A 7,079-nucleotide genomic window follows, 5' to 3' on the forward strand; every position below is an offset into this window, starting at 1 on the left:
CACAGCGAGGGTTGCCAGGCCCCCTTAGCCTCCCGGTGGGAGAGGTGGGACCCTGCTCCCACCTTGTACTTTTCCCTTTCCAGGCTTGCACGATGATGTCACTTCCAGGCTGATTTGGGTCAAATCAGGCCACCGTGGAGCGTGGCAGCACTCCTGCACCTTGCAGAGGCCCATTTTGGGCCAAATTGGGACTGAATCTGACTGAATTGGGCTGCTGCGGAATCAGGCCTGAATTGGGCCGAATTGGGCCACTGCGGCCCATAGCAGCACGCCGCACTACCCAGAGGTGCACCCCAGGAGGTGTGTTCCCCCCACCTGCTAGGTAAGTGGGGGCACAGGCTGGAGGGTGGGAGCAGGGGATCCCCTGCCTCTGGCGGGGGACTGGCGACCCTTACAGCGAATAACTACATTTTTTAGACCTCTCCTTCATGAATGTCCTGATCTGGATAGCCCAGTCTAGCCCAATCTTGTCAGATTGTGGAAGCTAAGCAGGGACAGCCTTGGTTAGTACTTGGATGAGCAGCTATCAAGAGGTCCAGGGTTACTTCACAGAGGTGGGCACTGGCAAACCACCCTCTCTTGCCTTGGAAACCCTATGGGGTCGCCATAAGTCAGCTTTAATTTGATGGTACTTTACCTGGACAATGGGTATGAGTTGGGTATGACACTGGAATGAGCTGATCTCATTCTTTTGGAATGCCAGCTAAGATAGCAGCCGCCACCACATTCTGTGGCAGTGGCTTCTGTAAACCTGTCCCCTGTGAAGGATTTTGTTGTGTTGGCCGTGAACATTGTGCCAATCCATTTCTTCAGGGGTTGCTGGGCCCTTTCATTCCGAGGGAAATGTTCATCATTCTGCAGACCCCCATCTTCTCCCCAGCTTAGTGGTCTGTTTGATAAAGTGTTTTAGAACATTTGTGGAGTGAGATTTGCAGCCGTGGCTTCACCCAGGCTTCATTTGCGTATTGCATGTGAAGATCTGACACTGTCTGCCAGACATTAAGAACATTAAATATAACCAGGGAAGAACACCAGCAGATGAGGCAAAGCAAAAGACAGACCAGCAGTGGGAGAAGGGCTGGACAGGGGCTGACACTAAAAACACAGCACTGCCGTTTGCCTTCTCTTAAAAGGCTGAAAAGGGAAGGGAGAGTTTGGAAATCAGAGGCTAAGGAGGAGTCACACAGACCAGCTCAGCTTTGGGGTGATAAGTTTATCAGGCTTTGCCGGCTGCTAACTGTCAGCTCGAGAAAGAAGCCTGTTAGGGAGGGGGACCAGCTCCTGGGGCAAGATAGGTCAACCCTGGCCTTATCAGTGCCCGCTCCAAACACAAAGATCCCAAAAGAGCCTCTCCACCAACCCACTTCTATACCACAGACAGATTGGCAGGCAAAGAAGAGCTTGTCAGCCCTTCCAAGCTCTTAATATGCAGATGGGCTTCATGCAAACAATGAGTGGATGAGTGGAAAGCAACGGGGAAACTTGCAAATGGGAGCCTCGAAGCCTCCAGGAAATGCAAACACTGATCTGAAGGGGCAGGAGGCCAACACCCTGGTGCTGCTGACATGATGCGCTCCACGTGCCAAGAGGCTGCTGGGGGGGGGGGGGCGCCGTTGTTGCCTTTAATGGTCTGATGGAAGCAACCCTCCATTGTTTTAAAGTGACATGGTATCACACTTTAGAAACAACAACAACATTCGATTTATATACCACCCTTCAGGACAACTTAAGCAGTTTACAAAGTGTGTTATTATTATCCCCACAACAAACACCCTGTGAGGTGGGTGGGGCTGAGAGAGCTCTGAGAGAGCTGCAACTGACCCAAGGTCACCCAGCTGGCTTCAAGTGAAGGAGTGGGGAATCAAACCCAATTCTCCAGATTAGAGTCCCATTGCTCTTAACTACTACACCAAACTGGCTCCCATGAGACTTATATCAACCTGGAAGCTGCTAACTACATAAACCTCAGACGGCTTGACTTCCATATCCTAAGAGGACCCTTCAGTCAGTCTCCATTCTGGGACCACAACTCTCTCCTCCCCTCTCCCACCACAAAAATCACGCCTCTTCAGATGGAGCGTGGCCATTCCTTTCTTTATTTCTCTTTTAAAATGTTCCCAACAAGGCTGCTCAAAGCTCCTGGCCACTGGCTGGGCCCTGACACAAGTACCAAACGAGAGCAACGGAAGCACAGCCATAGGGGTAGCGTAGCCAACTCCCGGGCTGAAAATTTCTGGAGATTTGAGGGCAGAGCCTAGGGAAAGCTGCATTTGCAGACCTCTGCAGGGATGTAAAGCACAGACAGCCATTTTCTTCAGGGGAATTGATCATTTCTGTAGTCTGAAGATCAGTTGTAATTATGGGATAGTTCCAGGTCCCCCCAGGAGGTTGGCAACCCTATGTGACAGGCACTCCCTGGTGTGGTGTGGTGAGCTCAGAGTCCGGGTACCATGGCTCTGTCTCGGCCTGAAAGGGCATGCAGGGGGAGGGGATGGAACCAGAGCCCAAGGCAAAGAGACAGGGCTGTGAATGACTGGAGGGCTTTGCAGGATCTCTCTGTGTGTCTCTCTCTGGGGATCCGGGATTGGATGGTTCATCTTCTGCCTTCTGAGGATCAAACTAGAGTGCTTCTTCACAGCCGTTTGTGCTCTGCCTTTCATAGAATCATAAGGTTGGAAGTGACCTCTAGGGTCATCATCCACTTGAAGCCAGCTGGGTGACCGTGGGTCAGTCACAGCTCTCTCAGAGCTCTCTCAGCCCCACCCACCTCACCGGGTGTTTGTTGTAGGAATAATAATGACATACTTTGTAAACCGCTCTGAGTGGGTGTTAAGTCGTCCCAAAGGGCAGTATATAAATCGAATGTTGTTGTTGTTGTTATTATGATCATCATTATCTAGTCCAACCCCCTGCACAATATAAGTTAAAGTTAATTAAAGGTAAGTAAGTTAAATAAATAAACAGATAAAATAAAACAAACATTACAGAATGTCCCAAGTCTCCAGTGCTCTCCCTTCCTACCCAGGTAATGCTGCCGCTTCTGGGATGGTGGGGAGTACATCAGCCGTCCCCAAAGACCACCCTTGCGGTGGGTCCTAGGCTCTGCTCAGTTGGTGCCCTTCTGAACCGTCAGTGGGGAGAAGACGCTCAGGAATTTTTACATTCCCTGAACAGCTCTGCTATGGTCCTTTGCCTGTCCCAAGTGAGCAGGAGCTAGGAGTACTAGCAAATGTGCTCCGAGAAATGGTTTTTTGCTGGGGACGAGCTAAAGCTGCCTGGAGCTCTGCTTCCAGTCTGTCGGCTCCCAGTGGGCAGCTGCTTTAGATAATACTGCAGGACCGGGGGGGGGGGGCACTGGCATGCTGGGCAAAGCTGTCCTAAGAGCATCAATGCTGTCTTTCTGCCACAGTCCCCATGCCCTTAACAGAGACATGTGGGCAGAAAGAGAGCTCCCTCAGCGAGAAAATGCTGGGCCAAGGGAAAGTGGAATCTGCTGTCTTTGGTCGAATTGGTGCCCTGGCCAGGAAAAAAAAGGTCCTTTGGTAGGTTTGCCAGGTCCAGGTTGGGAAATTCCTGGAGATTTGGGGGATGGAGCAGAGAGGGTGGAGTTTGGGGAGGGGAGGGGCCTCAGTGAGATATGATGCCATAGAGCTCACCCTTCAGAGCAGCCATTTTCTTCACGGGAACTGGTTTCTGTGGCCAGGGATCAGTAGCAATCCCGGGAGATCTCCAGCTACCACCTGGAGACTGGCAACCCTACCGTTAGGGCCTGGATGCAGGCAATAAGGGCAGAGACTTTCCACGTCCCTCTCACAGCTTTCCGCAAGTGTGTGCTGTGTGAACACAGAACTTCCTGGAAGCGTATGGGGGACTCCTCTGTGTGAACATCAGCAGTTAGGAGTTGTTTCCGGAAGCTGGGTTCTTGAACGTTTCTCTGTGTTTTCAGAGGGATGGCATTTGAATTGTTTGCTCAATGAATCTTTGTTTCCTTTGGTTTCAACAGGAGACGTGTTCTGGATGTGCCATTTTTGTTTACCCTCCCAACCAGCATGCCGTTTTCTGGTGCTGCCTGTGCTCTTCTTGCTAAATATTAGGCAGATTGGAGAAAGTGTCCCCATTGTAGAGGCAATTACAATTCTCACTAGCAAAGCACACAAGAAGACAGGGACAGGTGTGTGTGTGTGTGTGTGTGTGTGTTTCCTCCTTTGGGGAGAGAGGGGTGTGTGTGTGTCAATTTTTAAACAAAACCAAAGCATATAGGCGAGTGGCGCTAAACCTTGACTCCTTTGCCTCACGTTGGGTTAATTTTGGCCTGGTTCTCCCTGGCCAGGGGGGAACACTCCTTCAGGTTCTAGAGTACGGCAAAGGAGAGTGTAGGGTGAAGACAGGTAAAAGTAGAAGCACCCCTAGAAGACCGCTGGCTGACCACCCCGGTCTTCTGATGCAGTGTGCAGCCATGGGGTGTGCAACATAGGGTTGCAAGCTCCAGGTTTATTTATTGATTTAATCATATTTATATCCCGCCCTCCCTGCGAACCGGCTCAGAGTGGCTTACAACGTTAAAATACAAGGTGCAAAGTTAAAACACTATAAAATACAAAAGAGCAATCACAACAATTATTTTGGTAAATTCCTGGAGATTTGGGGGGTGGAGCCTGGAGAGGGTGGAGTTTGGGGAGGGGAGGGACTTCAGCAAGGTATAATGCCATAGAGTTAGGGTTGCCATTCCCCGCCAGGGGTGGAGAAACCCCAGATCCCACCCTTCCCTCCCGCGCTTGCTTACTTGGCTGGTGGGGGGGCGCACTCCCTGGGGAGCCCCCTCCCCAGGAAGCGCAGTGCGCCCCAGACAGGGAATGTGCTCCTGCGCTGCGAGAGTGGGCAGCGGTGGCAGCAGCAAGAGCAGGCTTTCACTGCAAGCGGGACCGCTTGCTCTCACTGCTGCCACCGCTGCTGCTGCTTCTCGCTGCTGGGCCTCTGTGTGCCAAATGAGAGTGAGTGAGTGAGCAAGCGGGTGGTAGTGGCAGCAGCGGCGAACAGCCGTGCTCGCAGCGGCGGCAACAAGGGCCCCCTTCTGGGATGCCCAAGATCCCCCGCCCCCGCTCACCACACACTGCCCCCCCCACTTACCTAACCTGCGGGGGGGGCGCACCTTCCATGCATGCTCCCCTACAGTGCTGTGCCCCCCCATGTGCAGCAGCTGCCAGGATTGGGCCCGTTTTGTCCCGAATCGGGGCTGCTGCGGAGTGCGGGAGCGCTCCTGCGCTCTGCAGCGCCTCAAAATGGGCCCTTTTCGACGCAGATTGGGCTCATTTTGAGCCCCTGCGGAGCCTGGCCGCGCTCCCAGGGGCCACGTGATGACATCATGCCCAAAGTGACGTCATCACGCTTGTGAAGGCGCACATGCAAAGCGCGTGCCTCCCCTCTCCCCCAAGGTATGTGCCATGCCCCTATCCCTCTACAGGACGTTAAGGGGGCCTGGCAACCCTAGCCCTCTTTGACCTGGGGGTGCCCTTTGATCCTGTGTGATGATGTCACTCACGGAAATGATGTCATCACACGAGCCAGGAGTGTGCGCCTCCAAATAGGAAGCCAGAGTAAGTACTGGCTCCCAATCCCCCGCCGGGAGCCTACAGGGATCAGGCATCTGATGAAGAGAACTTGATTCTCGAAAGCTTATGCTATAATAATTAAAATTGGTTAGTCTTAAAGGTGCTACTGGACTCTTTTTGATTTTGCTACTACAGACTAACATGGCTAACTCCTCCGGATACAGGGACCTGGGGATCTCCTGTCAAGGGACTCCAGGTCCCTGGCAACCCTAGATAGAGTCCACCTTCCAAGACCACCATTTTCTCCAGGGGAACTGATCTCTGTGGCCTGGAGATCAGTTGTAATTCCGAGAGATCTCCAGCCCCCACCTGGAGTTTGGTAGCCATAGTGCAACAGGATACACTCTCAGTTTACACACAGAAAGGTCTAAAAGGCCCAGCAGACTCTATCGAATAAACATGTTCCCTCTAGACTGTGTCCCGGAAACCTCTGCAACACAAAGTTTCATGGCAGACTTGTGATAAGTGTGCTCTGAAAATAGAACTCTTGCAAACCATAGAGCTCCCCAGTAAAGCTTGACTTCGAAAAAGCAGCCAGCAGGATTCAAATGTCTCCAACTACCAGTTCCTCCAGCTTCACCAGTCCAGACAATTTCTGGAGCTGATTGACAGCCTGTACATTGCAGCTGATGCGTATCTTTCCCAAGGCTCTTAGAAAAGCATGTGGTCCCCCCTTTTCCAGATCATTTCAGTACAATCCTAAGAAGAATTACTCCAGTCTAAGCCCACTGAAATCATTGGGCTTAGACTGGGGCCGTTTTCACACATCTTACCAGCCACGCAAAATCGCGCAAAACTCCTGGAACAATGGCATTCGCGCCACAAACAAGACTCATGATGGGAAATCGTGCCAGGAAGACACCGTCGTTCCAGGAGTTTTGCACGATTTTCCATGGCCGGTAAGACGTGAAAATGGCCTCGAGTAACTGTGCTTAGGATAGACTGGAGTAACTCTGCTTAGGATTGCACTGTTTATCTTCTCTACTCAAGAGTTCTCTGTTGGGAGTAGGGCTGCCAGACCCCCGGTGGGGGCGGGGGATCCCCTGCCCCCCCGCCCCTCCCCACCTGGCCAGTGGGGGGGGCGCACCTTCCATGCGCGCCCCCCCTGCGGTGCTGCGTGCCCCCGCGCACAGCAACCGCCAGGATCAGGCCTGTTTTGGCCTGGATCGGGGCCCCTGTGGAGCGCAGGAGTGTTCCTGCGCTCTGCAGGGACCCACAACGGGCCCGATCCGTGCCCGAATGGGCCCCGATCTGCACCATTTTGGCGCGGATCAGGCCCGTTTCGCCACGGGTCGGGCCCGTTTTGGCACAGGAACGCTCCCGTGCTCCACAGGGGCCCACAAAGGGCCCGATCCGTGCCCCAACAGGCTGCATGGTGACGTCACTGACGTCATCACACTTGCAGCGCGCGCGCACCCCCCCCCCTCCAGGTAAGAGCCAGGCCCAATCTCCCGCTGGGAGATCGAGGGG

Source organism: Eublepharis macularius, chromosome 14 (assembly GCF_028583425.1).
Source record: "Eublepharis macularius isolate TG4126 chromosome 14, MPM_Emac_v1.0, whole genome shotgun sequence".
NCBI classification, from domain to species: Eukaryota; Metazoa; Chordata; class Lepidosauria; order Squamata; family Eublepharidae; genus Eublepharis; species Eublepharis macularius.